The 9,660-nt window shown below is 49.0% G+C and overlaps 1 pseudogene; it reads right to left on the minus strand.

Moving 5' to 3' along the window:
* Nucleotides 1–111: 111 nt before the first annotated feature.
* Nucleotides 112–876, minus strand: LOC114004766 (40S ribosomal protein S3a pseudogene; annotated as a pseudogene).
* Nucleotides 877–9,660: the final 8,784 nt, after the last annotated feature.

The raw sequence follows: 9,660 nt of genomic DNA on the forward strand, positions 1-9,660 counted from the left end.
TATCAACGCAGAGTATCTGGTTCTCCAAGCTTTCAGGTTGTGTAAAAAGAATGGTCAGATGGAAACTGCCACAAGTAGGACTTTTTATTTGTCACTATTGAAAGACGGACTTTAAACAGATTCTTGGACTGGTGGTTCGTACCCATCAACTTGTTCCATTTTGGCACCCGTCTCATCCCCAGGAGCTTTCCCAGTTCAAACCTGGGCGTCTTCAGCATTTTCTCTTTTCTGACAAAGACGTCATGGAGAGGGTAGCTGGATTGGCAAGCCTTCTCTATGTCTTTTCTGGTGCTGTCTGGAATCAGTTTATTGACCACTTCTTTCAAGTCATTTGCCTGCACCTCCCGGGTCATGATTTCTATCATCTTCTTCCGGATTTGCCGGACCTGCTGGTTGTGTTTTTTAGTAAACCCAACACAGAAGAGACAAAGCAAGTAACCATCAGTAGTCTTGACGTCATGAGCTTCAATCATGGTCTGCCATTTTTTGACCACGGAACAGATTTTGTCATGGGTGAGATCTATGCCATGGAAGTTAGTCAGGCAGTTTTTGCCCTGAACGTCCTCAGTAATTAGCTTGAATTTCCTAAATGCAACGTCATCATTCTGCAGATCTGAAAGACTCACTTCAAACACGCAGCCCTTAAGGCTGTCAGACAGAATCTTGGTTCCTTTAGTCCTGGTAACTAGTGTTTTCCCAATATTTCTTACGTTGAACATGACAGGTGCTTCCACATCATACCAATGAGTTTTAGAAAATGTATCAATCACTTTCTTCTTGGCTCCTTTATTGCCACCTTTCACAAGGTGCTTATTCTTGCCAATCGCTGTGGTGCTACTCAGAGAGCCAAAAGGTACCCCTGCCTTTCTTACAGACATTTCTTCACCTCCCTTTTTAAAAAAAAAGAATTATTTAATTTTGTTTATTCATTCATTTATTTATTTTAATTTGACCAGAGAGAGACACGGAGAGAGTTAGAGATAATAAAAAAGCAAGCCACCAGGTCTGGGACTTGAACTGCGGTCAGTCACATGAGAGTGTCCAGTGCCTTAACCACCATGCCACTTGCTGGTCCTACAGATATTTCCATGCATGAATTACCCCATCTGGTACTTCCTACAACCCTAAGAGGCCAATCCTGTTCAGTCCCTATCCTACAGGTGAGCAGAGACCAGCCAGGGTCACTGGTCTGTGCAGAAACTCAAAGCCACAGAGTAGAGCCACCAGAATGACTGGCATGAGGGGTCAAGCTGCCACCAGGCACCCAGAGCCAGGCCTCCCCAGGTGGGCCTTAGACAAAGCATACCTCAAGACAGGCACATAGCACAAATGGTGGGGACCCCCACTGTCCCAATTCCCAGGTGGTTGATCAGCCCATCCCACACTGTGCAAAGAAAGTTCCGGGCATGAGTGGGTGAGGTTCTTGATGCCAACTTCCTACGCAGAGTACTGAACAGAGACACCCTGTGCCAGCTCCTGGGGGAGCTGCTAGGAGAACATGCGGGAGACGACCATCTGCTGCTGGTGCTGCATACTTCCTGCACCTGGGGGTGGGGTGTGGAGAAGACAACTGACCGCTAGCTAAAAGCTCAATTCCAGCGTCTTCACAAGAGACAGAGACTGCTTCAGGTGTAAACAAGATGGGGCTGGCAGGTGAGCGGTCCTGTGGGGGCATGTCTTCCTCAGAAGTGCTGAGAGGCTGGACTCAGGAAGGCTGATCGCTGGCATACGATGCAACATAAAAGGCAATCACGAAAATCACCAGACACACAGGGAGGGGAGAGAAAAAATGGCTATCTATTCCACAGAAAGCAAAAAAGGAAAGGGAGAAGAAAGGGGCATAACCTGGGGTGTCATCCAGTCACACGCCAGCAGCTATGACTCACATGGACCTGTTGCCTCCTCCCTGGGGTCTGTGTGGGCCCAGGGCATGTGGACCAGGCTCACAGGAGCCAAGGCCCCAGAGGCAGCAGGAAGCTAGCTGACAGTTCTGGGAAACCCCTGATAAACTTGGGAAGACTGTGAGCCCACCCATGGGAACTCTACCCTGAGAGGACACACCTCGCAGAGGTGCTCAGCCAAGCTCAAGGTTGAACCACAGCCACTAGCAGAAGTTCCAGCAACTTCTAGAAATGCCAGGTCTTTGCCACAACCAACTAGGGGGAACAAGAAGTGGTTACGCCCAGAAAAGCCTCTACCCATAGAGACGTTCTAGGCTCAGCTAGGTGAAGCATGCTCCAGCCCAACACAGGGCAGGCAGATACAGCACTGCCAGGAAAGGAACATTTCTCAAGTGAACACTGCATTCTGTCAGAATAATAAATAAGGTAGCCTTAACCAGTTCTCTAATAACGAGCACTAGTAATCAGTAAAATATTCTACTAAAAAAAACTTTATAAATCCATAGATGAGTTGGTAAGAAATTTCAGATGCCCACAGGGCGAAAGTAAAGTAAAACAGGAAGCTGGAGGCGTGAGGGAGCCACTCATATCTGGACATAGAGGGGTCGGCCAGCTCAAACTGTACAGCTCTGAACAAAGGCCAGAGAAGCAAGCCTGGACCTAGCAGTGTGTTATTCCATTCAAGGAACCCCTAAAGCTGAGATCCATAGGTTTAAGGTAAACTAGGTAAACCATCATCCTAGTCAAGGACTATCAAGAGAAACCCCAGCCTTGGGGACCAGCAGTTAGTGTAATGGCTATGTCGCTGGACTCCCACGTAGTCAACCACAGTTCGAGTCCCGGACCCGGTGGCTTAAACTCACGCCGGGCACGTGTGCGTGCATGCCTAAGATCCTGAGAGGAGAATGGAGGAGAAGGGATTGCAGCATGGCCATCTCCCCTGGGGGGTGATTTCTCGCTTTCTGTCTCTCTGTCTCTCTCTGTCTGTCTGGCGAGCACACACGCCCTATAGCAAAAACCTCTCCAAAAAAAGAAAAAAAAAAAAAAAAAGAGAGAGAGAGAACCCCCAGCCATGGCCTCTCTAGCCCAAGGAGCATCTGGAGAAAGCAACAGGATGTGCTGTGCAGAGACAGGCCAGGCAGAGCTGTAGGTGGGAGGGAAGTAAGCAGGACCAAGTGTTCCCTGATTGCTGCATTGTTTGAAGGAAGGCAAAATTATCAACTAATTTAGATTCTGATCAATGAATTTTACATTAGAATAAATTTCCGTCTATTATAGGAGGAAACCAAACAAGAAATAATCGGTTCAAAGGAAGTCAAGAAAGGAAGAACCATCTGTCCCCAAATGACAGGACAGAGTACAAACAGAGATGGCAGAAACAAATGCAACTATAATAATTACAATAAATGTAAATGTACCAAGGCTGAGTTAAGACAAATAGTGTCAGGTAAGATTCTTACAGATTTTGAGCCAGCAGGTGGTATGGAGGCTAACGTGGCTGGATTCCACAAGCAATGGCTGTATGGCTCAAGTCTCGGACCCCATGGCTTGGAAAACATGCTGAGCTCAAGGCTGGCAGAAACAGACACATCTAAAACACAAGAACATGATTTTTTTCCCAGGTTTTTGCCATATTTTGCCATAGGGTGTGTGTGCCCACAGGAGAGAGATAGAGAGAGGGAAAGTGAGAAATCACCCCCAAGGGGGGAGGGCCACACTGCAACCCCTCTCCATACTCCTCTTGAGATTTTGGGCACCCACATATGCACGCCTCACATACATGACTTTCGAGCTTGAACCAGAGCTCAAACTGCAGGCAGCCATGTGGGAGACAAGCACCCTAACTTCTACAACCTGCTGGCCACCAAGGAATTAAAAAAATTCTTTTTTTTTTTTTTTTGGTGAGGGGAGAGGTTTTTGCTATAGGGCGTGTGTGCTCACCAGAAAGACAGAAAGCGAGAAATCACCCCCCGGGGGGATGGCCACACCACAATCCCTTCTCCATTTTCCTCTCAGGATCTTGGGCATGCACACACATGCGCCTGGCATGAGTTTAAGCTACTGGGTCCAGGACTCAAAATATGGTCAACTACATGGGAGTCCAGCAACATAGCCATTATGCCAACTTCTGGTTCCTAAAATTTTAAGTCAAGAATGGAAAGACAACTAGTGCAGCTTCATCGAAGTAAGCAAAGGCACTGCTGAGACAGGGTCCCAGGGACATGCACAGGCAACAAGATGGACAGAAGGGAGTCAGTCAACATCTGGACAACACGACTAGTCAGACTTTATTTCGTGGGCGTGCAGAATACTGCCCCCAGGAAGCAGCAAACAGTGACTCTTTCAACCAGTCATGGAATATTTCTGAAATGGACCACATACCAGGGCACAAAGAGAGTTCTCAACAAATGTCAGAGGACTGGAGCCACTCAGCCAGGGCCTCTGCCCAAGAGTGTCATGCCAGATTCAGGGACAAGAAGGGCAACTCAGCAAGTTAGCTGACAGCAAGGCAAACACCCATGGGGAACAGAGTGACGAGGGAGAAAGCCTGTGCCCTGCATCAGTCCTTTGCCATCATGAGAACAGAACATACAAAGCAAAATAAGAAACGGAAAACTGCCATGCCCAAAATGCCAGCAGCAGTCATGGGGCAGAGAACAACCTAGCTCCTGGCACTGGGAGCCAGCAAGCAACTGGGCCCTCTCAGGTCCCACCTACTATTGCGAGCAGCTGCCAGGTCAGAGGGACCCCTCCAGCCACCCAGGCTTCCAAGATAGAAATCCCTCCCATTCACTGCTAAACAACCAGGGTCCACCAAAAGCCACCACAGCAAACAGCCAACCTGCATCTACGACTTCAGTGATCAGCTGTGTCAACCACTGCGACAGGGTCACCTCGTATAAATGCATGAAACAGGATGTGCTTTGGGTTAGACAAAATAATAAATGATGATAAAAATAATCTCTACATAAAATAGTACTTACCTCAGTAACTAATTTTACATGAAATGACAGCACAGATGACAAGAAACCACAGAATCCACAACTCACTGAGCCTCAGACTGAGACAGGTAACATTCTTACTGTTCAGTCGTGTCTCCAAGATGCCAACTCTGCAGCAGTGCCTGACCTCAGGCACCTAAACAGATGCAGCGCACCGTAAGCAAACCACACCCAGCCTCGCCATGACTGCGGCAGTACCAAAAACCTGCTGTTCACTGTGTAGCACTCCACAAGAGCCCAGTGGATGCAACAGTCATGACCACCCTTCCTCCAGTTTGCAGGGTGACCCCAAGGCCCAGTCCTGAAAGACCTGGTCTACTCTCCTGCTGCAGAACCTCCAAGCCAAGGGCCACCTCCTAGGACAGAAGGGTTTCCTGCTGGGACCAACAAATGAAGTAATGGTTATACCACTGGACTCCCATGCAGTCGATCACAGTATGAGTTCTGGACCTAGCGACTTACAACTCACACCAGGTCCAAAATCCCAAGAGGAGAATGCAGTATGGCCATCCCTCCACCAGAAGGTGATTTTTCTCTCTGTCTCTCTGGCAAGTGCACACACCCTATAGCAAAAATCTCTCTCTCAAAAAAAAAAGATTTCCTGCTGGGATGAGGCTGGAGCCTGAAACTGGGAAGTCATGTATGTCCCCATTAGGAAGAAGATTCCTGGAAAAGCACAAGGATGCAGGAAGTGGGGAAAACAAGGCCCACACAACGCCTGAAGTCCTTGAAGTCAGCTCTCATAAAAGAGACAAGGAAGCACTGAGGTTGCAGCTGTCAGGGAGCGGACAGTAGGAGTGTTTGTCCAGTGTTGTCCACTCCTCCAGGGCCTTCCTCTTCATCATGCTGACCTTCCAGGTTGCCCAAAGCAGCACTGCCCAGTATCTGTGATGCCACTACGTGCTCGGAGCCCATGTCAGGGTTGACATTTGAAAGCCTGCCCCACCTTGTCTTCCCCAGGCCCAAGCAGTCAGACCAGACTCAGTCACAAGTAGCACTGCCATACCGAACACCAGGGCTGTAAACTCCACTTGGGGCCCAGCACGGATGGTCCACTCAGGAGTTCTGGGTGGCCCAAGCTCCCTGTAGGGCTGGTACTATGGGTCTTGGGCCTGCCTGGGAGGCACGGCGACAGCAGAGGAAATGTGCAGCTCTCTGTGGGCTATGTCCACATCAACCACTGTGCCCGCCTTGAGGTGGTGTACCGGGAGAAGTGCCCAGTGCTCCACTGCAGTCACAGTGGGCAGGACAGAGGGTGCCACCATGGCTCACTGTGACCCCTTAGCCCGGTATGGCGTGTTCAGAGAGAGCAGGCTATGTGAGGACAGACACTGACAACAAGAAAGAGATGCTGCACGCACGCCGCTGCCTCAGACATCTCGACAAGCAGCAACGTGGACAAGGGACACTCCAGAATGACCGAGGAACAGTCAAATGGCAATGGCAATTCTAAAATGTGTAGGGTAGAAAAACAGCTCTGAGGCAAACAAATCAAAAGCTAGCAGAATGAAAAAGAGAACGTCAAACCCCTGATCCCAGTGTGAGGTTTAAAGCCATCTCTCTCAGGACAAGCAGATAGCATAATGGTTATGTCATTGGACTCCCACTTAGTCAACCATGATTCAAATCCCAGACCTGGTGGCTTAAAAGTCATGCCGGGCACATGTGCGTGCGTGCCCAAGAGCACGAGAAGAGAATGGAAGAGAAGGGACTGCAGTGTGACCATTCCCCAGGGAAGTGATTTCTCACTTTCTATCTCTCCGGCAAGCACACGTGCTCTACAGCAAAATCTCTCTAAAAAAAAAAAAAAAAAAAAAAAAAAAAGAATACTGCACTGGAAAGCACTAGCAGTTTCATTTTAATCTCATGTTAGTGCACAGATGTGGTGCAGGGCATGAGAGACAGGCACCTTGTGCTGAGTGCCACCACATTGTGATGCCCTCCTAGCCCTGCAGCCTAGATCATGGGTGTGCCGTCAGTGCGCAGTCATCAAGGCTCTAAACCCAGGGCCGCCCCGTATGGCCACCTATTGTGCAGTGGCCCCTACTGCTTATGCCCTGTGGGAGCCTGAACTCACTACTTCACCCAATTCTGAACTCAGAAATGCACATCAGAAGTCCAAGTTATCATGATCCTCAATCCTTGAATGAAGTCCAGGTTGTTCTCAAAGCTTTCATAATCATCTGTCACACTGTGTTTGAAACGTGCACAGCAGTGTCTTTCTGGGATCTACTTTCACACACTGTGCCGGTGTCTGGAGGACTCCAGGGCCTCTGCTATGAGACTGTGGGCAGATTCTACCCCAGATGCTTCCTCCACACCACTCTGGAGGCTCCCATGACTTAGGTACTGACTTCCTCGACAGGCCCTTTCATAGCCTTCTCTCCTACTTTCCAACTCTGCACCTCTGTTCTCCTTCCTGACAGTTTCAACTGCATCTGCAGCCCTGCCGCTGTTGGGTCTGCTCATTTGAACTCTACAAGGCTTCGTTATTTCCTGCAGAGATTTAATGATATGCTTATCATCTGCATCTCTTTCCTTTTAAAAACATTTTTCTTATTGAAGTTTTTTTGTTTTGCTGGAAGGTGTGTGCACTCACCACAGAGAGACAGAAAGAGGAAGAGAAGAAAGCACCTCACCCGGTGTAGTCACCAGCTCCCCTCCTCCGTTTCACCTCCTTTGGGGCTTTTAGGCATGTATGCACATGTGCCCTGTGTGTTTCTTAAGCCACCAGGCTCTGACTCGAACTGTGTGGTTGTCCATCAAAAAACAGGGCCAGCCCAGGGAACCAGCAGTTAGCGTAATGGCTATGTCGCTGGACTCCCACGTAATTGACCACGGTTCACGTCCCGGACCCGGTGGCTTAAAACTCATGCCGGGCGCATGTGCGTGCGTGCCCAAGATCCCGAGAGGAAAATGGAGGAGAAGGGATTGCAGTGTGGCCATCCCCCCTGGGGGGTGATTACTCGCTTTCTGTCTCTACATCTCTCTCTGTCTGTCTGGCGAGCACACGTGCCCTATGGCAAAAAACCTCTCAAAACAACAACAACAAAAACAACAACAACAACAACAAAAAACAGGGCCAGCCCACATCTTTAATGGAGGTTTGTTGGCAAGAGAAACTCTGTTTACCTGAAAATATCACAATTCCACCCTTGCTCTTAAACATAATGATGCTGGCTGCAAAGGCTGGGCTGGCAGGTTGTCTCCTGGTACTCAAGACCAGATGTACCATCTTCAGCTTTCACTGTCACCACGAGGAGGTCCGGTCAGTGCTACTGGCCTTCCGTCGGTGGGTCGCTCTTAAAATCTTCTCTGGTCTTTGGAGCTTTGGTGTACTATTCTGTATTTCTATCATCTATGGATTCAAACCTGTTATGAGTTCTAGAATACTTTCAGCTATAGCTCTTCAAACACTGCCTCTTCTCCATTCTATGCCCCATTCTGCGGCTTAGGTTGGACGCCGGCTTCCTCCCCTCCACATCTCAGCTGCCTCCCAGTCTTCTCTCACATCACTCTAACTCTCTCCACTTATTATTATTTTTTTTTTTCCAAAAGGTTTTTGCTATAGGGCACATGTGCTCACCAGAGACAGGAAAAGTGAGAAAATCACCTCCTGAGTATGGCCATGCTACAATCCCTTCTCCTCCATTTCTTCTCAGGATTTTTGGGCATGCACACACGTACAGGGCCCGGGATGAGAACCGCAGTCAGCCATGCAACCTGCCAGGTGGGTCTCCTCCATCCTTTCCAGGGATCTGCGTGGTCTAGTTCAAGTCTTCCTTTCTTACGGGCTGCTGATCTTTATGGGTCTCTTTTTCACTTTTTCAGGTTCCTGATACCTTTGACTTTGGCAACTTTTGAGTATTCTGCAGTGCAACTAGGATTCATCCTTAGCAATGAAGAAACCACAGTCGACTACGTGGGAGTCCAGTGACATAGCCAATACGCTAACTGCTGGTCCCGAGTATGACTTTTTAAAACATCAGTCTAGTGTTCATTTAACATGTATCTGGGAGAGAGTAAAACTGCACACATGTTTAACCTGCCATCATTACGTGGAAAGCAACATGCTTTCTTTAAAAATAGCCCTTGGGGGACCAGCCGTTAGCGTAATGGCTATGTCGCTGGACTCCCACATAGTCAACTGCGGTTTGAGTCCCGGACCCGGTGGCTTAAAACTCACGCTGGGCACATGTGCGTGCGTGCCCAAGATCCCAAGAGGAGAATGGGGGAGAAGGGATTGCGGCATGGCCATCCCCCCTGGGGGGTGATTTCTTTGCTTTCTGTCTCTCTGTCTCTCTGTCTGGCGAGTGCATGCGCCCTATAGCCAAAACCTCTCCCCTCCCCCCCAAAAAAATAGCCCTTGGGGGACCAGATGGCTTAATGATTACATCACTGGAACTCCCACATAGTCGATTGCAGTTCAAGTCCCAGACCCTGCAGCTTAAAACTCACATCGGACATGTGTGCTCAAGATATCCAGGAGGGACCAGCAGGTAGCGTAATGGCTATGTCGCTGGACTCCCATGTAGTCGACTGCAGTTCGTGTCCCAGACCCAGTGGCTTAGAACTCACGCCAGGCGTGTGTGCGTACATGTCCAAGATCCTGAGAGGCGAATGGAGAAGGGACTGTGGCGTGGCCATCCCCCCCGGGGGGTGATTTCTCGCTTTCTGTCTCTCTGTCTCTGTCTGTCTGGCGAGCACATGCGCCATATAGCAAAAACCTCTCAAAAAAAAAAAAAAAAGATATCCAG

The sequence above is a fragment of the Tupaia chinensis genome, unplaced genomic scaffold (assembly GCF_000334495.1).
Source record: "Tupaia chinensis unplaced genomic scaffold, TupChi_1.0 Scaffold140061_1, whole genome shotgun sequence".
In the NCBI taxonomy this organism is placed as follows: Eukaryota; Metazoa; Chordata; class Mammalia; order Scandentia; family Tupaiidae; genus Tupaia; species Tupaia belangeri.